The 26,696-nt window shown below is 38.4% G+C and overlaps 1 protein-coding gene and 1 non-coding gene across 7 annotated transcripts in view; one reads left to right on the plus strand and one right to left on the minus strand.

The window, feature by feature from the left end:
- MIER3 (MIER family member 3) overlaps positions 1 to 26,696 on the minus strand; it is a 187,054-nt gene that overhangs the window by 101,913 nt on the left and 58,445 nt on the right. For 5 of the 6 annotated variants that reach the window (XR_013337294.1, XM_077772988.1, XM_077772991.1 and 2 more), the window contains one exon: positions 6,577 to 6,623. The gene's annotated coding sequence lies outside the window, so the exon portion shown is untranslated. Of the gene's footprint in view, positions 1 to 6,576; positions 6,664 to 26,696 lie in introns of those variants that run through there. The other variant, XM_077772989.1, reaches the window with a different exon arrangement.
- On the plus strand, positions 18,703 to 18,838 carry LOC144239063 (small nucleolar RNA SNORA42/SNORA80 family). The gene has a single exon (XR_013337300.1). It is a non-coding gene; the product is annotated as a small nucleolar RNA SNORA42/SNORA80 family (small nucleolar RNA).

The raw sequence follows: 26,696 nt of genomic DNA on the forward strand, positions 1-26,696 counted from the left end.
TGGGTGACCTGTGTGGCTCAGTCCGTTGAGCATCTGACTTCCGCTCAGGTCATGATCTCACAGTTTGGGAGTTCAGGCCCTGCATCAGGCTCTGTGCAGATAGCTCAGAGCCTGGAGCCTGCTTCACATTCTGTGTCTTATTCTCTCTCTGCCCCTCCCCCACTTGTGTTCTGTCTCTCAAAAATAAATAAATGTAAAAAATTAGAAAAAAAAAAAGAATTAGCCACTTAACTGATTGAGCCACCCAGGTGCCCTGTCTCTACCTCTTGATATAAGGAACTGCCCAACCATATTGCAAGTGCATGTGGATACAGGGAGGGGGATAATTGTGGTAATTTTTGCATACAATCTACCACAAGCATGTACTAGCATGTTAGTGGTACATATTTAGGACATGTAATTACAAGTGATTTTTATTTTATTCCTTATATTTTTCTATCCTAACAATACCTTTTGCAATAAACATGTATTACTTTTGTCACTGCACTCAAGTTGCTACCTCCATCTTATAATTTCATAAATTTTTTTAAGTTTATTTATTTATTTTGAAAGAGAGAGAGAGAATGAGCAGGGGAGAAACAAGGGGGTGGGGTGGGACAAAGGATCTAAAGCAGGCTCTAAAACAGACTCTGCTGACAGCAAAGAACCTGATATGGGGCTTGAACTCACGAACCATGAGATCATGACCTGAGCCAAAGTTGGATGTTCAACCAACTGAGCCACCCAGGCACCCCTCATAAAAAGTTTTAATAGCATTGCAAAATGATCATGGTATAACTTTGAGTAAAAAGTATGATAGAAAAATTAAAAGTATATACAAAATATGTCCTAAAACGTAAAATGCATAGAGAAAGATCTAGAAGGAATTATCAAAACTTTTTTTATGTTTATTTGTTTCTGACAGAGAAAGACAGCATGAGCAGGGGAGGGTCAGAGAGAGAGGGAGACACAGAATCTGAAGCAGGCTCCAGGCTCTGAGCTAGCTGTCAGTACAGAGCCCGATGCAGGGCTCGAACCCACGAACCGTGAGATCATGACCTGAGCCAAACTCGACACTTAACCGACTGAGCCACCCAGGCGCCCCCGGACTCTTGATTTTGGCTGGGGTCATGATCCCAGGGTCATAGTATCAAGCCCCGAATCAGGCTCAATGGTCAGTGCAGAACTTGCTTAATATTCTCTCTCTCTGTCCTTCTTCCCCCAACTTCTCTAAAATGAAACATTAAAAAAAGAAAGCATCTAAGGCTTAATGTCTAAAAGACATCCTGGAACCAACAGTAACAGTGTGCCACACATTGAGAGTGATTAACTTGGTTCTCTGCTCTTGAAATTTAATGATAAGAAAATCATTTTTGCTTGAAAACAATGGTGAATTTGTCTACTTGTACAAAAGCATTCAGAAAAATGTTAGTAATAGTGCAAGCTCCCCATTCTCCAGCACAATTTAATAAAACCTATATTTTGGAGTTGCTGGACACTGCCCAGCTACTATGAAAGCTTTGGCTGTATTGGTTTCTTATATGTACATCCAACTGATTGGGATTCCAAATGCAGGAATGATAGATTGATATGTCATAACCTTCAATAGTAAGGCCAGGTGAGTGTGAGGAAGAGGGACTCTTGGGGCACAAATAGGAGACACTCCTTGTTCAGGCCAGCCTGCATTTGCACCACCCTCAGAGTGAATGCATCAACCTAGATTTGGCTCTGCCTTAGAGAACTAGTCTCACTCTTCTTTACCAGAATATAAATACTCTCCAGCGATGCCTCTAATGGTACGAGTACTGACAGTGGCTTAGCCTGGGTTCCCAGAAAAAAACACTCTGCAGTCACTGGTAGATGTGTGAGTGCTTTACTAGGGAGTTCAGTCCCAGGGAGCAGAAGTGAGTCTCAAAGGCAGTGAGGCAGTTAAGGAGAAAGAACAAACAAGAAGATCTAGCAAGATGGCCTCCAATAAATGATAACTCAAAACCATGAGGCTGTGCCCCTAGAAACCACATAAATGGCATCTCAGCATCATCCTGGGAGAAGGGAGAAAGGGGAAGAATTTATCCATAGGTTCCCATCTTTCATTGACCAAATTCCTCCGATGAGCCATTAATTCCATCACACTGCCAGGGTGCACTTGAGCAGCACTGCTTTTTAGATCCAGACAAGAAGAACCTCTGCCCTGGGCTTGATGCTCTACACTTGCCCTGCACACCACAGACCCTGCATAACATAAACGCACACACGTACACAAATATCAGAGAGCACGTCAGCCACGTGGGATCCTATCATCAGCCTTGGCACAGCACAACCTTTAACCCTAAACATCTGTTCCTGGGCAGACCACGGGGGAATGCTTACTCACATGGTTTGCCCTAAATCCTCAAAACAAAAGCCAACTGTGTCAAAATGCCATGAAAATTTGTGGGTTACTCCACTGCCAATATTGGAGGCCAAAGGCTTTTTGGAGTGCAGGGTGGATTTGAGAAGCAGAAGTGCTTAGGTTAGAAAAAGATACATTTGTTAACTTGTCAAATACTTGGAAAGCAGGAAGGCAACAGATCCTTCCACAGTGAAGTATTTCCCAATAGGGCCAAGCATTCTTGTTTTTCTTTGTGTTCCAGTTGATGGTTCTGGAGGAGTGCTTACTTCAGCAGCACCTATACTAAAATTGATGGCTCCGGGGGAAATGGCAAATGGATGCTATATTCCCAACAGTTGCATATGGTGGCAGAGGAATGGTTACAACATCAAACAAATTGTTTTACTCTTAAAATTTTTCCCCATTTTAAGAGCTGAAATGTTGACCTGTTCGATAATATTTTTCTTTCAATACACCCTCACTGCCCCCACAGGCCCACCCCTGACATCTGGAGAGCCTGGGACAAAAGTATAAATGATTCTACCCATATTTTCATTTTTAATCAATAATTAAAATCTCTATTTGTTACATATTTAAGGTTGCAGAAACTTCATCTATTTCTCGAAGTTGTGTATTCAATGGGAATATTTTTCTTGCTCATTTTAACTAGTTTTGATAAGTAATTAAAACATAGAATTTGTAATGTAATGTCCTGTTTGCTGAATTTATGATGATAATACCCAACTGAATGCTGCTCATTTTCCTTATTTTTAAGTTTTGAAATTTTGAGCAGACCATCTTTTCCAAAATAGAAAATCTTGCTAAACGTGCTCTGATTTGGCAATGTCCTTGAAACATGCTACAGCCAGGGTGTAAAAAATATGTTACAACCAGGGTGTGTCAGATTGCTTTATAAAAAACTTCATAACAACTTACTAATATAAATGTTTTCATTTATTAATTTTTGGGGCTAATTTGGTATGCCAAATTGATGGTAGGCCAAATATGATACCTTATTTTTATTTTAATTGTTGCTGAGGTGAAACAGTTTCCCAAGTATATACTTGAACCAACACTCTATAACATAAGGTGTAAAATTATTTATAGTTCCTGACCAAGCAATTCTTTTTTTTATGATTTTTTTTTAATGTATCATTGAGTCTGCTAATATTCTTTTTTTTTTATTTATTTGTTTTTAATTTATTTCTAGGAGAGAGAGAGAGACAGCGTGAGCAGGGGAAGGTCAGAGAAAGAGGGAGATACAGACTCTGAAATAGGCTCCAGGCTCTGAGCTGGCAGTCAGCACAGAGCCCAACGCGGGGCTCGAACCCATGAACCGCGAGGTCATGACCTAAGCGAAAGTCGGAAGCTTAACCGACTAAGCCACCCAGGTGCCCCTGACCAAGCAATTCTATTTAATCTTTTTTTAAACTTTTTTCTTAATGTTTCTTATTTTTGAGAGAGAGAGACAGAGACAGGGCACGAGTGGGGGACAGGCAGAGACAGAGAGGGAGACACACAACATGAAACAGGCTTCAGGCTCTCAGCTGTCAGCACAGAGCCTGATACGGGGCTCAAACTCGGGAACGGTGAGATCATGACCTGAGCTGAAGTCAGCTGCTGGACCGACTGAGCCACCAGGCTCCCATATTTGTTAATTTATTTTTTTATTAATTTTTTTTTATTTATTTCTGAGAGAGAGAGAAACAGTGTGAGCAAGGGAGGGTCAGAGAGAGAGGGAGATACGGAATCTGAAGCAGGCTCCAGGCTCTGAGCTGTTAGCACAGAGCCCGACGCGGGGCTGAACCCACCAGCGTGAGATCATGACCTGAGCAGAAGTCGGACGCTTAACCGACTGAGCTACCCAGGCGCCCCTTGTTAATTTATTCTAAAGAAATAATCCATAGTAAGTATAAAAACATTTTTTCTGGAGTTACTGTAACACTGGAAAATTGGAATGAAGTTCAATCAGTGGGGACTTATTGTTTACTTATAATACATTGGTTTATCAAGTTTATGCAGCCCCTGAAAATGGTTGCTATATTAAGGCTAGATGCCATCATGGGGTGGCAGGGCAAGAGTAAGGGGTAGGAGACTCATAAGAAAAGAAAACCCGAACCCAAAAGCTCAAGATTCTAATTACTTATACACGTTTGAGTACATTGAGATATTTTTTTTTAATGCATTAACAAGACCAGAAGAAAATTCATCAAAATGCTAATGGTGGTTATATTAGGGTCATAAGACCATAGCATTTTTTTCTTCTTTAACCGCCTTAAAATTTTCTATAAAGGGGCTATATAACTTTTTAATTAGAAATTTTAAAAGAAGAATTCTATAGATTCGCTAAAACTTTTGAACTCATTAAAAATCTTCATTATTCAGAGCTAAATGAAATATTCAACTTTTCACTCCTTTTGGAACACCTTGCTTCATGAATTATTGTGATGGTAGGAACCATGGAAAAAGAACTCCATCGGGTTTTCTTTCATCACCTCCAAAACATTTCTGGGTCTTGGATTGCCCTGTCCTATTGTCTTAAAGGAATATCTGCCTATTTTCCAAAAGTTAATCTTCCAATTGTGTGCTTGGTTTGAATTCCTTCATTCTCTCAAAACTTTTCCTCAACCACTGTAGCCTCTCTCTTGAGCGGATTTGCCTCTGCTTTCATTGTATCCTTCCCTGAAGACTAATGATGTTGGCCTCTTTTCATATGCTCACCAGCCAGCCATTTGTACATCTTCTTTAGGGAAATGCCTATTTTGAGTCCTTTGTCCATTTTTTAATTGGGTAATTTGCTTTCTAATGTTTGAATTGTAAGAGTTCTTTATAAATTCTGGATACAAATTCCTTATGAAATATAGGATTTGCAAGTATTTTTCCCCATTCTTTGGGTTGTCTTTTCACTTTCTTGATGATATCATTTTCAGCAAAAAGCTTTGCATTTGGATGAAATCCAATTTAGTCCAATGAAATCTGTTTTCTTCTTCTGTTGCATATATTTGGTGTTACACCTCAGAAGGCTTTGCTAATCTAAATCCATGAAGATTTATTCCTACATTTTCTTCCAGTACGTTTGTGTGCTCACTGACCAGGAAGCTCTACAGAGCCTTCCAGACCTTATCGGGGTTTCATTACATAAGTATGATGGATTAAATCTCTGGCCATATGATTGAAATTTATCTCTAGCCCTCTGATCCCCTCCTTGGAGGTCAGGTGCCTGAAATGTCCAACTCTAATAACAAATTTAGTTTTTCTGATGATCATTCAGCTTCTGTCCTGCGGCCAGCTAGGTATCCTCCCACCCCACATTATGGCATTAGCATAACCAATATACTTCTACCATTTAAGAAATGCCGAAGGTTGATGAAGATCTGCACCAGGACCAGGGACAAAGACCAGATATTTTGTATTATACCATAGTTATCTAGCATACTGATAATTCTGGGATATTCTGTACCTTAAAAAATGATTTAACTTTGTTTAACCTGGTTCCTTCAATTTACTTGACCATGAAACCCCATATTATGGACCCTACTTCTTCCCCACACATGACACCTATTAGCACACTTGAGAAACACACTTTGGGGAACACTACTCAACCTTTGTTTCTCTGCGCTCCAGTGCTGCATTCCCAAAGGCGTGATGGCTGAGCCAACTACATATTTTGTGGGGCCAAGTACAAAACTGGAGTGTGGAGTTTCTTGTTCAACAACTACTAGAAGCAGTATTAGCAGAGCATTAAGCAAATCATGGGGCCATTCTGAGCGTAGGGTCCTGTGTGACAGCACAGGTCACACACCTATGAAGCTGGTCCTACCTGATGGACCCTTTCTGGAACTGTTTTCTATTTCACTAAATGGCCATATTTACCCAGTTTCCCTGGTTATTATTGTTGTCTTTTCCTTCCCTCATCTTGAAAACTCAAGAACTCACTTAGTATCTCTCAGACTTGTCCACACCTCTTTATCCCCACTGCCCACCTCCCTAACTCAGGCTATCACAGCCCATCCAAGACCGATTTGGCCTTCCACCACGCACACAGTCTCTTATCTCACTCCTCCACACAGGCAGCCAGGATAATCATTCTAAAAATGTGGATCTCATCATGATCCTCTCCTCACCTTCCCTGCTTCCAACATCTCAATGATATCCCTTGCTTTTGAGAAAAAGATCTAATACCTTAACATGGCTTAAAGACCCTTTCTGATGAGGTCCCCACTTACTTATAAAGTTTCACCTTTTTGTCTCCTGGTGGCAACTGTTTCCTTGTCTTTGTTTGATAGAAGATAGGATCCTCAGGCAGAGAGCCAGACGTCATGTAAAAAAAAACCAAACAAATAAATAAATAAGTCTTTAAAAAAGGACAGATTGCATAAGAGGGACTCAAAGGGGAGAACAAGAACAATTTTAAAGTTGGGCCTGACACCTCTGTGGTCCAGCACAGAAGCTGCCCATGCAGCTCATTTGCCCTCTCCTGCTGGGCCATGTGATGAGGCAGCACAGTACAGTGGCTAAAAGCAGAGCCCCTGGAACCAGACTGCCAAGATGCTTAGTGTTTTCTGCCTTAGTTCCCTCATCTGTAAAAATGAGAATAATAACACTATCTACCTTAAACTGAAAATTAAATGAGTTAGTATCTATAAAACACTTAGGACATTGGCTGGCGAGCAATAAGCATATTAACAGAGCTCAGATGCACCTTTGCTTCTTCCCTCTTCTGTCAACCAACTATCAGCTATCTTTTCTTGTGCACGTGCTTCCTGAGAATTGATGGCTTTGGCTTACTCCTGGCTTCCATGCTCTCGTGGCATCTGCATATTATTCCCCTCTATGCAGGTTTGGCTTCTACTACAATTTTCCGACTGCTCAGCTACCTCTTGAAACTTTCCAAACTCCCCAAGATCAAGATTTTGATTGGTACAGAAAAATCACTGCAATCCTTTTGGGACAACTTACTGCAGCCAGCTGAGGCAAGAGCACCACTGCAGATTGCTCCCCTCTGGGGGGTTCAGGGAAGGAACCTCTCAGGGGTACCTGTGGGGAAGGCTAGTGTTATGGGCAATGGTCCATGCAGTACACACGTGGTCCCTCAGGCTGAGAGTTTGGTTCTATCTCTGACTGCATTGGTGCCTGGTCCTCCACTCCTCTATAGCCAATTCATATTATTATCTTTAAAACAAATGTTTTCCCCCTTTTATTAAAAATAAATATATCTTAAAAAATAAAAGGGTGCCTGGGTGACTAAGTTGGTTAAGCATCTGACTTCGGCTCAGAAAATGATCTCACGGTTCATGAGTTCACGTCCCGCATCAGGTGAACACGAGCCCTGCTTCTCTGTCTCTGTCTCTCCCTCTCCTCTTTCTCTTTCTGCTCGCTCACTTGTTCCCTCCCTTTCTGTCAAAAAACTTTAAAAAACATAAAAATAAACCATCATAAGATGGTAAATTTTTAAAAATCCCAACTTAAATAAATAAGTATGTCCAAATTACTGCTAACTATTTTCCATGTTTTTAAAATATCTTATTTGTGGGGCACCTGGGTGGCTCAGTCAGTTAAGCAGCCGACTCTTGATTCTGACTCAGGTCATGATCTCACAGTTCATGAGATCCAGCCCTGCAATGGGCTCTGTGCTGACAGCACAGAGACTGCTTGGGATTCTCTCTCTCTCTCTCTCTCTCTCTGCCCCTCCCACACACGATTGCATGTATGCACATGTTCCCCCATCTCTCCCAAAATAAAGTAAATAAACTTATCAAAGGGGCATATAAACCCCAATATTTATAGCAGCACCATCGACAATAGCCAAAGTATAGAAAGAACCTAAATGTCCACTGATGGATAATTGNGACGTATTTCTTATGTTCACTCACACAAGGAATTTAAGATACAAAACAGATGGACATAAGGGAAGGGAAACAAAAATAAGATAAAAACAAGGAAGGGGACAAACATAAGAGACTATTTAAATACAGAGAACAAACAGAGAGTTGCTGGAAGGGTTATGGGAGGCGGAATGGGCTAAATGTACAAGGGGAATGAAGGAACACACTTTTGGGGATGAGCACTGGGTGTTATACACAGGGGATGAATCATCGGAATCTAATCCTGAAATCATTATTGTACTAAATTCTGAATAACTTGGATGTAAATTTTAAAAATATTAATTAATTAAATTAAAAATAAAATAAGTAAACTTTAAAAAATTACAAAATCAAATATCTTGTTCAGTAACATGTACCTAAAGAGCAATTATGAAAAAGTTAGATAATTCTGCATCCTTCTAAAAATCTCACTGAAACATCATGTCGGCATAGGAACTATCACAGATGTAGCTGCAGTAACAGGATGTACATATGCTTCTTTCTCTTACATCATATTGACAAAATAAGATTTACAATGTATTAAAACACATATACTAAATGTAAAAATACCCAGATATGCTATATAAAACATAAAAGAGAAATGAGAGTTCATAAATCAATGTCAAATCTAAACACCTAGGGATAATTAAAAAGCATATTTAGCACTCCACTGTGTTTATTTATTTATTGTACTTTCTTCCCAAAATCTTATCATGAAAAATCTCAAAAATACAGAAGAGTTTAAAGGATTCTCCAGAGATTACCACATGCACACAGTTTATTTATCCATTCTCTTGTTGATGGACACTTTGGACCTTTCTATTTTGGGCTATTATGAGTAAAACTGTTATAAATAATGTAGTACAGCTTTCTTTGTAGACATATGATTTTATTTTGCTCTCTTAATGGTGCTCTTAACGAACAGAAGTTTTTAATTTTGATGAAATCTGATTTGTAAAGTTTTTTAAATGGTTAAATCATTTGTGTCCTAGTTATGAATTTTTTACCTACCCCAATCCCATGAATATATTACCTTATGTGTTTTTTAGAAGTATAATAGTTTAATCTTTCACATTTATATCTATGATTTAATCTCAAGGTAATTTTTGTGCATGTTCTAAGATGAAGCATGTTACTAGAGTCTTTTTATTCCATGTGACTATTAAATTGTTCCAATACCATTCATTGAAAAAAAGTCATCCTTTTCCAACTGAATTGCATTGGTGACTTTGTTGTAAATCAAGTAACCATATATGCATGACCTATTTGTCCTTATGCCAACAGCACACTGTCTTAATTACTCTTTTGGACTGTTTTAGATTAATTCTGGCATCATGAACGTTAGTCCTTCAAATTCATTCTTCTTCAAGATTGACTATTACAGGGGCGCCTGGGCAGTGTAGTTGGCTAAGCGTCCGACTGTGACCCAGGTCATGATCTCAGTTTGTGAGTGTGAGCCCCAAGGTGAGCTCTGTGCTGACAGCTCAGAGCCTGGAGACTGCTATCTCTGTCACACTCTGTCTCTCAGTCACACTCTGTCTCTCAAAAATAACATTTTTTAAAAAGTACCCTGTTTTAACCCTTAAAAAAAGATTGACTATTATAGATCTTTTACTTTTTTCACTTAATTTTTAAACTCGGCTTGTGAGTTTCCATTTTTAAAAATCTGCCAAGATTTTTATGGAATTGCATTAAATTTATAAATCAATTTGAGGTAACTAGACATCTTAGCAACATAAAGTCTTCCAATTCCTAAAATGATATATCTCTCTATTTAATTAGGTCTTTCAACTTCTCTTGGTAATTTTTTTTTTTTTTTAATTTTCTTTTAATGTTTTATTTATTTTTAGGAGAGAGAGAGAGACAGCGTGAGCAGGGGAGGGTCAGAGAGAGAGGGAGTCACAGGCTGAAACAGGCTCCAGGCTCTGAGCTGGCAGTCAGCACAGAGCCTGACGCGGGGCTCGAACCCACGAACTGCGAGATCATGACCCAAGCGAAAGTCGGACGCTTAACCGACTAAGCCACCCAGGCGCCCCTCTCTTGGTAATGTTTTATAGTTTTCATTGTAGAAGAATTTGTAGAATATCTTTGATTGACTTCATTCTGGAATATGTGATGGCATTCTGTACTCTTATAAATGCAGTTTTATAGAAACATTTTTAGGTTCTAGTTGACTGTTGCTAATATGTAAAAATATATTTCCTATTGACCTTGCATGTAGTTATCTTGACTAAATTCAACTGATTATTCTAGAAATTTATCTATAGGGGCACCTGGGTGGCTTAGTCGGTTGGGCGACCGACTTTCGCTTAGGTCATGATCTCGCAGTTCGTGGGTTCGAGCCCCGCGTCAGGCTCTGTGCTGACTGCCAGCTCAGAGCCTGGAGCCTGTTTCAGTCTGTGACTCCCTCTCTCTCTGACCCTCCCCTGCTCATGCTGTCTCTCTCTCTCTCTCATAGAAATAAATAAAACATTTAAAAAAAAATAGAAATTTATCTGTAGACTCAACTGGATTTTTAACTATAAAATCAAATCATTTGTGAATAAACAAATTTTATTTCTTTCCTTCCAAATGTATGCCTTTTATTGTTTTATTACACTGGCTAGATGTGAATAGAAGTGGTAAGAATAGGTATTATTGTCTTGTTCCGACCTTAGCAGAGAAGCATTCAATAGTTCATCATTAAAGTGGCATTAGCTGTTATTATTATTGTTGTTTAGTAAGTGCTCCTTACCAGATCGATTTAGTTCCCTTCCTAGTTTCCTCTGAATGACATAAGCTTCTTTCAATTTCTTTGATTTTTTTTAAATTTGTATCCTTTTTCTCATTCAGAAAATACTAGTCCCTAATAATGTGAATATAGGATTTTTTTGGTTTTATTCTATGATGTAGATAAAATGGTTTCAAAATTGTAGTATCAATACCAAAGTTCCTATCAAGTAAAGTGCAAGATTTACTTTTTATTTCACTCTTATGATAAATCTCCCTTAGACTATACAGGCAGGGCCCTATCTTCTAAAGACAATTGAAATAACTCTTTCCTCCTTATAACTGTATCACCAATTTGATGTTAAACTGTTTCATTTTACTTTCAATTTTGTAGAGTTTTTAACAAGTAAACTACCAAATCATCTGAAAATAAAGGTAGTTTTGTCTCTTCTTTTTCAAATTTTTTTAACATTTTAATTTTATTTTTGAGAGACAGAGCATGAGTGGGGGAGGGGCAGAGAGAGAGAGAGACACACAGAATCCGAAGCAGGATCCAGGCTCTGAGCTGTCAGCATAGAACCCGATGTGGAGGTCGAACCCACAAACTGTGAGATCTTGACCTGAGCTGAAGTTGGACGTTCAACTGACTGAGCCACACAGGTGCCCCTCAGTTTTTAATTTTCTAATTGTTTTCCACTGAGTGCTTGTGTTGGCTAAAGTTTCACAGAGTTAATTTGTTGTGAGGACAGTGATTATTCTTGCCTGGTTCCTAAATCAAGTAAGAATGTGCACAGTATTTCTCCAATGATATCCTGCCTTAGAGGGGACTATGTATATCTATTACAACTGCTCCCTCCCCTGTATTCCTGTAAATACAATCCTAATATGACCTTCATTATCTTTCTCTCTGCCTTAATCTTCTTTCCACTCTATCCACCCTTCATGGTTGATAAATTGTTCAAATCACTTCTGTGACTGTGCTACTTCTGTGTATATTCTGTAAAATGCAAATACCTTTGCTCAGTGTATAAGGTCTTCTTCGTAAGATGTAGTTGTTACAAGTATTTATAAGACAAGAACACACTGGGGTTGGGTTTTAGAGAGAGTATAGGTCTGATGCAAAAGCAGAGATAAGGGAAATCAGAGTCATGTATAGTTCTGTATAGCAGGAGGAATCAAATCCCCAGTGGCATGAGTTAAGACCGGTGGTCAAACAACAGAGGCAAAGTTAGGAACTGCAACCCTTGTTTGAGAGAGAAGCACCTCTTTGAAGACCTGAAGTCCCTTCCCACTGATATTAATAAAGCACAGTTATCTGGCTCCAATTTACCTTTTCCACTTCTTTCATACTATTACTCTTGACAAACACCATCAGACTTAACTTTCTGTACCATTTTTGTACTTGGGATTTCAAATTAGGTTCGTTTCAGTCTGACACTTTTTTTCTGTTTATTTTTTAGAGAGAGAAAGAGAGTATGAATGGGGGGAGAGTCAGAGAAAGAGAGGGAAACAGAATCTGAATCTGTCTGTGGTGACAGCTCAGAGCCTGACATGGGGCTTGAACTCAAGAACCATGACATCAAGACCTGAGCCGAAGTCAACACTTAACCAGCTGAGCCACCCAGGTGCCCCTCAGTCTGACACTTTAAGTTGGTCCTCTGTAGCCATGAGCCAAAGACACCAGGACCCCTATAAGACTCAAAAGATTTGACTGTGTTCTCTATTCCAACTATTTCCTCTGCACAATGAATATTTCTTGATCCCTACTCCTAGAAATAATGTCTGGCTCCTTCAAATTCACCTATGACTTCACCTGTGCCTCTTTTACAACACCTTGATTCCTATCTTCTGCTGTAGTTACTAAAGTACAGACTTACCCTCTGAATATATTTCCTAAATTAACTCAGACTGATCCATTTTAGATTTCAATAACTTCTAGGATGATATTCTGAATCATTGTAATAAATAATCATGAATGATTGTGGTCTGATCATTACAGAAAACACTGGGCTCCATTCTTTTTTTTTTTTTTTGCTGTACTTCTATTAATACAACCTAAGGTTACACTTGCTTTTTCTTATTTGTAAATTACTAAGTAACATAAACTAAGAATCTTCTTAAGATAAAAAAAAAAAACAAAACTTTTTTAAGTTAAAAAATCACTTTTTTTAAGATTATTTATTTTGAGAACTGGGGTGGGAGGAAGAGAAAGAGAAAGAGAGAGAATCCCAAGTAGGCTCCACACTGTCAGTGCAGAGTCAACGTGGGGCTCCAGCTCACATACCATTGAATCAGGACCTGAGCTGAAATCAAGAATCAGATGCTGAGCCATCCAGGTGCCCCAACCCTTCGCTTTAAGTTTTTTCCAATGCTAGGTTTCCTTTGACTTTAAAATTTAAATAGACAAATTTAAGTAGACAATTTTTATCTTTTGAGAGTCTATCATGTAATCTACGGAGATCTTGATGATATTATCCAACCTGTAATCCATTTCTCCAGCTTTTAGTCATCTGCCTATTTGGTAAGCATCTCTTCCAGGTCTTCGTAGAGGTAGATACTAAAGGTATGTACAATTCATGAATCCTCATAAAACTATCAAAACAAAAAATAAAAAACAAAAACAACAACCCAAACCCCCCAACGCCAACATAGATTGATTAAACAGAAATGTTTGGCCATTGTGAATAAATTAGCTAAGAATCTAACTCACATAATCCATTGTATTATTTTCCATATCACATTTCCTGGACTCATCCAGAAGAATATCATGATCGTCTTTGTCACATGTCTCATTAAACAAAAAATAACTATCAATAGCTTCCCTCTCTTCTACCAATCTCTTGTAAGGAAGAAAATGAGTTTGCTTTGGCTTGCCACACTCCTGAGGAACCCAAGCTGGCGCCTACTGCCATATAAAAGGATTCTGATTTGTTTAACAAAGGCTAGCATTCACACTCACTTGGCTCTCCCCTATCCAAGAGAAGGTGTTACTCCTACAGGAACAATAGAACTCCGTGACTCACTTCCAGGAGAGAGGTTACTCTTCATGACAGCTAATCACAACCTGGCAGCGCAAAGATAAAGCAAATTAAACTGACATAAGCTATCTTCCTAGACTGCCTATTCCTGAGAAATTCAGGGAGAATCTCACTCCTGTTGTTCCCCAGTACCTACACACAGTTCCCAGAAATTTATAACACAAGACCAACATTTAAATAAGGCTACCATCTCTATTCACTATTATAATCACCAGTTCTTACTGAGGAAAAAGTTCGCTATCAACTGTATAACATTCATTCCTAAAGGTGTTCCTAAAATACAGGTCTTTATGGCATAGCTTTTTTTTTTTTTAAAGTTTATTTATTTATTTTGAGAGAGAGTGAGTGAGCAGGGAGAGGCATGAGGGAGAGGAAAAGAGAGAGAATCCCAAGCAGGCTCTTCACTGTCAGTGCAGAGACTGATGTGGGGCTCAAAGTCATACACTGTGAGATCATGACTTGAGTTTATGGCATAACTTTTGATTAATTTTTTTCTCTGCCAGAAATTATTTTGGTGGAAGGTATTCAAAAAATACTTGATTTTGTCTTCCTAAATCTATTAGTTTTTTAAGAGAGAGGGGTGTGAAATTTCAATTTGGAAATAGATTTTATCAGGGTACTTGGTGGCTCAGTTGGTTAAGTGTCAGACTCTTGATTTCAGCTTAGGTCATGATCTCCCAGGTTTGTGAGATTGAGCCATGGGTAAGGTGCAGAGCTTGCTTGGGATTTTCTCACTCTCTCTTGTCTCTCTCTCTCTCTCTCTCTGCCCCTTCCCCTACTCATGTGTGCTATCTCTCAAATAAATTAATTAATTAATTAATTACTTAATAAAATTTTAAAAGAAAAAATAGATTTTATCTATTCTGATTAAAAAGGTAATTTTTAAATGTTTATTTAGGTTGTGTGTGTGTGTGTGTGTTTGAGAGAAAGAGTGCAAGCAGGAGAGGGGCAGAGAGAGGGAGATGCTGAATCTGAGCTGTCAGCACAGAGCCCTAACATAGGGCTCAAACCCATGAACTGTGAGATCATGACCTGAGCCAAAGCTGGATACTTAACTGACTGAGCCACACAGGTTCCCCAGAAAGGTAATTTTTGAAAATATAATTATAATATATCTGAGTATTTCCTGACTCTCAGCTCTTCTTCCAGGCAGTGTTCACCATTCTATTAATTAATTTGTGCATATTGGAGGAATCCTTTTTTTCAGAGCACTATTTTACATTCCAATAAACTCCTAGAAACTCTATGTTAAATTGGATTCTGTTCCTACCATCTGTACTTTCTTCAAGGAAACATAACAGAAAATAATTCTATTTAATAACAATTAAATAGGGCATGAAAAGGAATACAACAAAAATAAAGTTTGTAAGTAAAACTGAGTTTCTCTTAGGACAATTTCCAATATAAAATGGGATTCAACTAGCAAATCCTGGCATAAACTTTTTCGGCTTCCAAATGAAATAATTAAAAAGAAAGATGACGACTACCAAGATCAAAGCACAAAACTGATAATTAACCTATAGGCAAAAGAAGCAAGGGGAAAACTCCACTAAGTCAGATAGAAACTGGAAAAGTTTAATCGATTGCTCTCTTTTTCTATGCCACTGGGGAAAACAGCAGCGCTCGTGGGCCAGAAGTCAGGTTGCAAAGCCCTTCCTGTTGTCCTGAATGAAGAAATAAAAGACTGTTGCAATGAGAAACCTTAGATGGCCAACTTCCTGCCACAGGGTTTGAGGAAGCCAGAATCTTCTCTTCCTACAAACATTCAAACTCCATGATAAAAACTAGGCAGGAAGTGGGGTAATACTGAAGGTGCTATAGTCTTCTGGGTAAACACTGCAGAAACACCAAGACAGAAAGAGCGGTGAAAATAGAGGGTCTAGCAATTGTAATGTTTCACAAATCCCACCAATAAAAGGGGTTAGAGACAGTGAGGGTAGGAAAAGATACCATCTCTGGCCAGCAGAGTCTCACTCGATGAAAACTTGCAAGAGGCTGAGAAAGCGCTAGCAGCTGCCCAGCAGATAGGCCACAGATCTGAGAAGGGAACATGCAAGGTAAAACCCAAGGGCAGTAGTGTGCTGGTAAACAGACTGACTATCCCATCACTACCATCAACTCCCCTTCCATTTTGTAAGTTTTTGCCACTTTCCATGGTTTGAACATTCCAACTATAACGGATCTCAGCTGTCAATGTCACTGAACCACAAGCTAGGAAGAGAAGCACATGACCCTGGGTTAGCATAAGCTGGATCCATCAAATTCCCTGGCAAGCACTAGATGTGAATGGATTTCTCTTCATTCTAGGATGGGTAAAGAAGAGCCTGTCAGAAAAATGCTTCAGGATGAAGGAAGGAGAAGAATGGTAACAATAGCTAGTCGGAATTGAGTGCTGGTTGTTTTAAGAACTTTCTACTTTACAAGGAAAGTTCTACTTTTAATCTTCATAGCAATTCTATGCAGTAGGAGGTATTATCTTAATTTTAAGACAACAATCTGAAGTTTCATGAGATAAAGTAATTTTTGCCCTGCTCATGCAGCTATTAAGTAGCAGATTTGGTCTTTGGACTGCTGAACTGCAAAGCCCATGCACTTAAACTCTAAGCTAAGCACAAAGTAAACCTGCAATAAATGTCCTGATTTCTTGACTCATTATGATAAACCATTCATCTTCCTTATAAATTATCATCATTTTATACTTCTTTCTCTTTTGAATTAATGAGAGATTTGTCTTCAGGACTATTCTATTGCTCTTTCCTAATTTACAGTGACAAGTAAGTGGACTCTAGGGGTAAGATATTTTTTTGTGAATGAAGTGGGGTGTAGGGGTATAAGTGTGGTGGGGGATACTCAGAGAACAGGGAAACAGGATGCCAGAATGCAACAGATAGAGAGTAGGGGCTGGGAAGCATACTCCCAAATGAAAGCTGTCTGTCAACTATCAGTATTTCGATATTCTCCTAAATTCATGCCGGTCTTTTACTTTCCTGTCATCAATGTTAATAGCCATATGGATTTATTAGTCATCCAACACTCTAGCTTGATATAAACAATGACCTTTATTCCATAACAGCTACCTCCTCCCATTGGCACACCTGGGGATCTTTGCACATCTATGTGCTCCACCTATGATATACTGAATTCCAGTAAATTGCTCACTGACTACAACCTTCTAACTCTCCCACATCTTACTCCTTCACTTCACATTTGATCTAGTCAATCCCTCAGAGACCATCTCCTGTGTTTCCCACTAACTTTCCTTCCCTTCTGTCTTCTCTCCTTTTTTAACTCAGCCTATCCCTGGGTTATATCCGTTCAATCACAGCCTCATCAGTAATCTCACCACCTTGACCCTTTGCCTCCCATCATCCCTCAGTGTTCATCCCTCAGCCCTCTCAGCCTTTGAATGCAAGTTGCTGAGAGAATCAGGCAATAAGGTTCTCTATCCTCAGCTTATTCTTCCTCCCAGCCCAAAAGTCCTTGAGTAAATGCTTTGTCAGATGTTTCTCCTATTCCTCAGAGAAACTATTTCAAACTTTTACCATATTCCTAATCTACAGACCTCTCCTTAACTTCAGAAGACCTTGACTGCACTTGAAAAATGTATTCCACTGGAGATGCTCCAGATTCTTGGGACATCAGGGCACTGCTGAGCCCACAGTCCATAAGCCTTTTCAGCAGTAACTTCAGTACTTCCTTCTCGAAGACTCCACATCCCTGCATTGGCTGAAAGCCCTGGGAATTTCACAGCCAAAAAAGTCTGCCTTCCATACCCAAGTGGAGATGGCTCTGGAGTTTGAGAACGCTGGCACACATATTATTGACACTAAACCCCACTGCCTCCAGCCTCTTGACAATCCTGCAGGGGCTGTGTGGAATACTTAAGAGAGAGCAACTGCCTTCACATAGTATTAATCTCTTCCAAGCCTTCCCCACTCTTGGGTTCTCAAAGTTACAGACCTAGAGCAGAAAAAATAGAAAATTTATATAATCCCAAATCTCTCTGATTCAGCCTTGATCAAACTGAATTCTGGATTGTAATAGAGGTGCCATATGTATCAATAATAGGAATCTTGGGCACATGAGATGTTGACATAGACATTTTACGATTTCAAAACTCTGAGCTGGCCATTGGAACTTGCTACAGAGATAAAGATCAAAGATGGACTCCATTAACCAATCAGATGTGCTGAGGACACTAAAAATGTGAACATTAGCCAGGTTAGGGTAAAGGTCCTTTCTTGACAGATTATGTTTCTTATCATGACGAAATCAATTCCTGGCTAGTATGCATTTAAGAAGTTCAACAGTTACATCTTGATTTTTAACTACAACGGTTTACTGTTTTATATTACCCTTAATTTTGAGATGATGATGCTTGTTTTACTTGTTTGAGAAATTTTATTTCTTTATTGTTTGTTACAGGAAGTTCAGTTTGGATTTCTTCATCAACATTGTAACTGACCTTTCCATAATTAATTCAAATGAACATAAAGGGAGTATCAGATCCTCTTAGAGTTAGGAAAAATACATCTACTTTCTTCTTTTCCATGCCTGTGGTTGTAAACTAAATTGTGATTATATCAGAGTATTTTCCCCCAGTATTTATTGTGAGAAAACATCAATCTACAGAAAAGTAAAGTGAACAATAAAATGAACCACCATTTGCCCATTATCCAGATTCAACAAACATCATGAAGCTGTCACAATTGTCTAAATGGTTTAAGAAGCCAAAGCAAGCACATGGTGATGGGTTGACGGTGGGCCTTGTCTGTGGGCCTCCCAGAGTGCAACTGTGCCAGAGAAGCATGCAGCCCTGAACCATTGCCCAGCCTCCTCACTGGTGGGCTATGAGCACTGAAGGGGACTGTATGTTGTAAAAAAATAAATAAATAAAATTAAAAAAAAAATTTAAAGACCAATACGTATATTTAGCTGTATATTTAACAGTGCACACTGGTCCCCTGAACAACTACCTGTCAGATCTAAGGGCACTACAGCTCAGGCATCTACTACTACACAGTGAAAGAGCTATTCTCTCACCAGGGCACACCTCAGACCTCAGAGTGAATATTTCTACTTTAAAAAAAAGTATTTGTTACTTATTTTAAAATATTATTTATTTTTGAGTGAGAGAGAGAGAGAGTGAGTGGGTCAGGGGAAGAGAGAGGGAGACACAGACTCCGAAGCAGGTGCCAGGCTCTGAGCTGTTGAGAGGCTCCAAACCATGCACCGTGAAAATCAAGACTTGAACTGAAGTCAGTTCAGTTCAAACAGTGAGCCACCCAGACACCCCTAAAAAAACTTGTTTTAATGTTTATTTATTTTTGAGAGAGACAGAGACAGAACATCAGTGGGGAAAGGACAGAGAGAGAGGGAGACACAGAACAGAATCCAAAGTAGGCTCCAGGCTCCCAGCTGTTAGCACAGAGCCCACCGCGGGGCTCATACCCATGAATGATGAGATCATGACCTGAGCTGAAGTCAGACATTCAACCGACTTAGCCACCCAGGCATCCCGGATATTTCTACCTCTAATTTTAACTTTTTATTTTTATGCTTCATTAGTTATGTGGGTTTTAAAAATTATTACATAAATAGTACACACACACTGTAATCCATCAAACGCTGCATGGGAGTTTTTATTATTTTCCTTTTTGAAAGTTCTCAGGCTCTTCTTACCTCTGAGGTAACTAGTTGATTTGGATCATTCCAAGTTTTTTTTCATAGCCACACAATTATGTGTAAACACATGGTGTTAGTAAGCCCTTGTCTCTTAGCCCCATCCTCCTCCCTGCCTTGTGACTGCAGGACTGTAACTCAGCTTTCTGGTTTTCTGTTAGGATCCTCATTTGTTTCCAACTTGCTAATAGATGCCCATCATCCAGGAGTGCTTCTTCCCTCCTGCAGCTGCAACCTTGGCCCTTGGCAGTGGCTGAATAAGTCTTGCAGTTTTTTTTCAACAATTGCAGAACCAGATACATCAAATAGCCCCTCACTTAGAGATGTGCAAGTTCCCTTTCAGTTAGGGTTAAGAGATTGATACCTAGTTCATTGTTATTATATATTTAGCTTTCTCTCTTTCATAAAACTGATATGATCTCTCTCCTCCTACTAGACAATGATACAGAAATATTCATATGTTGGAGTTTTGTTCTTCCCCTTATTTACGTGTGTATTTTTAACAATAAATGGGATAATGTTCATTACTTTACAATTTGCATTTTTCACTTAATATTTCATGGACAATATTTGCAGGTCAGTATATATAATTCTAACTGATTTTCTCAATAGCTGCATAATATTCCAGTATATGGACAGACTGTAATTTGTTTGAGCATTCTGCTGATGAATGTACAAGCCCTAACTTTTGCTATTACAAAAAAAAAATGATTCAATAAACATCCTTGTTCATATATCCTTCTACAATAATACATTTGTTTCTGTTTAAAAAAATTACGGACAGTGGGATTGCTCTGACAAAGAATGAGGTATTTACATTTGTGTGACACCATGTATACTGAACTGAACTGGTCATACTCCTCAGTTTACGACACCGTACCATGGACTCCCCTCTAGAGCCTCCAGAAAGAACATAGCCTCTGCCAACACCTTGACTTAGTCCATGAGACTCATTGCAGATGTGGGACCTCTGGAACCATTAGATAACAGATCTGGTTGTTCTGAGCTACTGAGTTTATGGTCATTTATTACAGCAGCAATAGGAAACTTTTAAGTTTCTGTTCTTATTAAGTTTAGGTATTAATGTTATATATTATTCATGAAGTAAGTTCAGTAGCTTCCTACTCACCGAATCCCACTACTTAATTTTTTTTTCTGAGACAACTTGATAAGATAGATGTTACTTGATTGTTTTCCAAAGTGTGAAATTCATGTTTCTCCAACAATGGATGAAATTAATTTCCACAAGCAAGCGACACTATTGATTCTTTTAATGTTTGCCAGTCGTGTGAGCAAAACATGATGTATTGTTGTTACTTCAATTTGCATTTCACTGACTATCAATGAATCAGAACACTTTGTTGGTAATTTGGATTTATGATGTTCTACAAATCTTTCCAAATTTATTGTGTTTTCATTTATTCATACTATCTTCTTGCTAAAGAAGTTTTTAAATTTGGTAGGTTTACCTTTTCTCTTGCTGTTTTTGGGTTTTCAGGCTTGATCAAAGTCTCTCAGGCACTTTGATGGCTCATGTAAACTCTGACATTTTCTAACAGTATTTTTTCATTTACAGCTATGTCTTTACTCCAACCAGAATTCATTTTCTAAAATATTATTAAATATAGGATTCATTTGAGTTTCTCCCCAGTTGCACCAACACTATTAAATAATTCAGCCTTTCCTCAGTGATTTGAATTATCATCTTTGTTATGTATCAAATTTTCATTTATATTGTATCTATTTTTTGTTCATTTCTTTATTTTTAAAAACATTTTTGAGACAGAGAAAGAGACAGGGCACAAGCAGGGAGGGAAAAAGAGAGAGAAAGACAGAATCCAAAGCAGGCTCCAGGCTCTGAGCTGTCAGCAGAGAGTCCAATGTGGGTCTTGGACTCACCAGCCATAAGATCATTACCTGAGCTGAAGTCACATGCTTAACCAACTGAGCCAGCCAGGTACCCCTATTTCTTTATTTTGAAAGAGAGAGAAGTAGAGAGAAAGGGAGACAGAGAATACCAAGCAGGCTCTGTGCTGTCAGCTCAGAGCCCAACAGCAGGTTTATTCCCACAAACCATGAGATCATGACCTGAGCAAAAATCAAGAGTTAAATGTTTAACCAGCTGAGCCCATCCAGGTTCCCCTGGATTTAATTTTATATTAGCTTTATCATGCGTATCAATATTAAGTAGGCAAGTTTTCCCATACTGTTGTTCCTTTTCTCTGTCTTTTAATGCTTTTCTTCTCTTTTACCTTATATTTATGCCTCAATGCAAATTTTAGGATCCAAATAAAAGAAAAAAATTATATGGAATTAAATTTACAAAATAATTTTAGGAAATTTTAGAAAATGTGACATTTGATGATACATTATTGAGAAAATCTTTTCATTTGTTTATGTCAAATTTTTAAAAATTGCCTTGCTGAACTCGATTTATTAGCATGTTATTTAAAATTTTTGAACCTGTATAAATGAAATTATTCTATTGTTCTGCTTTTTATCTTTGTATGACTATGTTGGATTTGTAAAACTATTGTAAGGAGTTTCATATTTTTATGTACTCTGGAATAGTTTGGTAAACATAGGAATTATCTGTGGTTTGAAGGTTAGAGGGACTTTAGCTGTGACTTGTCCAGACTTGTTGCTATTTTCATTATTTGAAAACAATTTTATTATAGGGGCACCTGGTAGCTCAGTCAGTTAAGCATATGAATTCAGTTCAGCTCAGGTCATGATCTCACAGTCTGTGAGTTTGAGGCCTGTGTGGGGCTCTGTGCTGACAGCTCAGAGCCTGGGACCTGCTTCAAATTCTGTGTTTCCCTCTCTCTCTGCCCCTTCCCTGCTCATGCTCTCTCTCTCTCAAAAATAAATAAACATTAAAAAAACTTAAAAAAAGAAAACAATTTTATTATAAAAACTTTCAAATAAGCACAAAAGTAGAGAAAATAGTGTACTGAATCTATGTACGTACAACCTACCTTTGACAATTATCACAAGAATTTTCCATTCTTGTTTCATCTATCTTTCCACTTTATTTTGGTGGAATATTTTATTTATTAAAAAAAACTTTTTTTCATGTTTATTCATTTTTGAGAGACAAAGAGAAACAGCGCAAGTTGGGGAAGGTCAGAGAGAGACGGAGACAGAATCTGAAGCAGGCTCCAGGCTCTGCGCTGTCAGCACAGAGCCCTAGGCGGGGCTCAAACTCACGAACTGTGAGATCATGACCTGAGCCGAAGTCGGATACTTAATCGACTGAGCCACCCAGGTGCCCCGATTTTGGTGGAATATTTTAAAGCAAATCTCTGGTTTCATATCATTTCATCTGCAAGTTGTTCACTATGTATCTCTAACAGATAAGGTCCATTTGTTTTAAACATAGCCTCCTCACCACACCTAAAAGAAAATTTCCAGATTGCTTAAAAAATATCTTTTTACTATTGGTTTGTTTGGATCAGAATCCAAACAGCATCAGGTGCATTGCATTTTTGTTGTACTGTCTCTTGATTCTCTCTTAATTTATGAAAGTTCTTTCTTATCTCCTCCGACTCTGCCCTCCCCGTGCCATTTATTTATTGGAAAAGCAGGTTGCTTGTCCTACAGTTTATTTATTCTAGCTCTGGATTTGGTTGATTGTTTCTTTGTAATATTATCTCTACTTATTTGTTGTTTATTTTGGGGACACTGAAAATTAGATAAAGTCTTGAATGTGTTTAAGTTAAATAATTTTTTCGTTAAGGATTCTTCATAGATGTGTGGTATACTTCATATTGCACCACATCATGATTGCCCTTAGGTCTAGGTCTGACTGTCCCACTTATAATGATATTGAGATTGATGGTTGAATTCAGGTTAGTATCAGCCTAATTCATTTGTTATAAACTTCACCATCAGCCTTTCACCTAATAGCAACCATTAATAAGCATTTCTGATTCAGTGAAGAAGAGGCTGAAGGACATGAATAGACTTTTCCAAAGAAGACACCCAGATCACTAACAGATACATTAAAAGATGCTCAACATCACTCATCATCAGGGAAATACAAATCAAAACCACAATGAGATACCACCTCAGACCTGTCAGAATGGCTAAAATTAACAACTCAGGCAATAACAGATGTTGGCCAGCATCCAGAGAAAGAGGCTTTCTTTTGCACTGATGATGGGAATGCAAACTGGTGCAGCCACTCTGGAAAACAGTATGGAGGTTCCTCAATACATTAAAAATAGAACTACTCTACAACCCAGAAATGGCACTAGGAGGTATTTATCCAAAGGATATAGGAATGCTGATTCGAAGAAGCACACGCACCCCAATGTTTATAGTAGCACTACTGACAATAGCCAAAGTATGGAAAAGGCCCAATGTCCATTGACTGACAAATGGATAAAGAAGGAGTGGTATATATATGCAATGGAATATTAGTCAGCAATCAAAAAGAATAAAATTTTGCCACTTGCAACAACATGGATGGAACTAGGGTGTGTTATGCTAAGTGAAATAAGTCAGTCACAGAAGGATAAATATCATATGATTTCACTCATATGTGGAATTTAAGAAACAAAACAGAAGCTAATAGGGGAAGGAAAGCAAAAATAAGATAAAAACAGAGATGGAGACAAAGCATAAGAGACTCTTACAAAGAGAATAAACTGAGGGTTGCTAGCCAGATGTTGGGTTGGGTGATGGGCTAAACAGGTGATGGGCATTAAGGAGGACACTTGTTAGGAGAACACTGGGTGTTAGATATAAGTGATGAATCACTAAATTTTATCCCTGAAATCATTATTACATTATATTTTAGCTAATTTGTATTTAAATATTTAAAAAAACATTCCTTAGAGCCACTGTTTCATTAGGATTTACAAAAATGGTGAGGTTTTTTTTCTACTATTGTTTTTGCCTTTGTTAATTTGAAATTCCTCAACAAAGAAGAATCTTTCCTGATCAACTATTTAGTTACACTGAAGTGCAGCTCATACAGGAAAGTCAGGCTGGCCCTGCCTTCCCTAATATTTTCAATCATATTGGTATTTCTGGTTTTCAAAAACTGTCAGTCACTTATATATTGCTAGAAAAAAATTCTAGATTTTCACTTTATTACTGTGGAATGCACAAAGCATTTTTGCACAATTATTTGACCTCTCTCATAGCTCCTTTTTCAAACCTAAAATAATGTTATATGTATATACATACATGTATATGTGTGCATCTGTGACTGTGTATTACACAGTGTTTGTACATTATTTAACTTTACAAACAACCAACTTGAGGCTTTATTTACCCTTTTGATTTTCCCTTCTAAGAGTCTCTTCTTAACCGATTCCAAGTACTCATACCTATTTCACATTTAGAGTGAGTCTGGGGTTGGGGTAGTTTCTTAAGTAATTTATAATTCCAAATTACCTTACTGTTCTATTTCTCCACTTAACACACATTTAATCTCTGGTATTTCATTTTACTACACAGAGGCAAGTTAGAACTCATTGGGGAAAAAAATTCCTCCATTTTTAATTTCTCTAGGCAACCTAAAAATTTACTGCATTCTTGCCTCTTCTTTTTTTTACCATGTCCTCTCTCACCATAGTGAAAGAAGGTAATTATTCAACTAAGTACTTCATCTATCTCTCCCCCATTCCTAGAGACCTTAACTGATCAATGAATGTTTCTCGAGTGTCTTTAAATTCTATCAAATGATTTTCTTCCCTAGTCTGTAAACAGGCTTAAGTCTCTCCCATTTTGGTTAAAGAGACAAATATCCCCCTTTGGTTATCTCCATGTCTTTTATTTCCATTACAGCCAGCCCACTGAAATATAATCTATGGTTTCTACCCACAATCTATCCTCTGCCCTCATTACTTCTCCAAATCTTCTCTTGCCAAAGTCAGCAGTGGTATCTTCCTCGCTAAAAACCAATGGACTCACCACAGCATCTGATGCTCTTGACCTCTTTGAAATGCTTTCCTTTCTTCACTTTCTCAGATCTTCCTCCCTCATCTGCTCCTGATTCTTCTACTTCTTTGACTATCCCTTCCTATTCTCCTCTGTAGTTTCCTCTTTCTTTCTAAAACAGAGAAGACAATCAATGTCAAACTTCCCACTGTTTTCATTCTCTTTTCCCTCTTACTCTGGAAGAAAATAGCATCAATTAATGTTTACAGGATGATAGCTTCTGGAGCTGAAATCTGGTCCAAAACATTCCCATAAAGTCTTGTTTCCACAACGGACTTGCCTAGATATCTTGTTGGCACAAAAAAGGCAGCGTCCACATCTAAACTCATACTTTTTCCTCAGAACTTGTTTTTCTTCCCACACATCCCTTTTGATGTATAGTACTGCTATCTATCCAACTACCTAAGTCATAAATTTGGCATGATAGTGTGAGACTGTGTGATTGCAACAGAAAAGCCACTGAATAAAAGATGATTTATCATGCTGCCTAGGTGGTTCCATCAGTTGAGCGTCCGGCTTCAGCTCAGGTCATGATCTCATGGTTGGTGGGCTCAAGCCCTGCATAGGGCTCTATGCTGACAGCTAGCTCAGAGCTGGGAGCCTGTCTTCAGATTCTGTGTCCCCCTTTCTCTCTGACCCTCCCCTGCTCATGCTGTCTCTCTCTCTCTCTCTCAAAAATAAATAAAACATTTAAAAAAAGATTATTTATCATATGCTTAAGGATAATCTCATAAAAGGCAATTATATATATATATACTTTTTAATTAACTTATTTATCTGGAGAGAGAAAGGGCACATGAAAGGGGTATGAACAGAAATAAGGGAGAGAGAGAGAATCCCACTCAGGCTATGTGCTATCAGCATGGAGTCTGACTTGCAGCTCAATCCCACAGACCATGAGATCATAACCTGAGCTGAAATCAAGGCTTGGATGCTCAACCTACTGAGCCACGCAGGCACCTATCTATCTATCGATCGATCTATCGACTGTCTATCATCTTTTTAAGTAAGTTCTACATGGGGCTTCAACTCATGACCTTGAGAAAAGAGTCACATGCTCTAACAACTGAGCAAGCCAGGTGCCCCATAAAAGGTAATTAT

Source organism: Crocuta crocuta, unplaced genomic scaffold (assembly GCF_008692635.1).
Source record: "Crocuta crocuta isolate KB4526 unplaced genomic scaffold, BGI_CrCroc_1.0 scaffold107, whole genome shotgun sequence".
Classification (NCBI taxonomy): domain Eukaryota; kingdom Metazoa; phylum Chordata; class Mammalia; order Carnivora; family Hyaenidae; genus Crocuta; species Crocuta crocuta.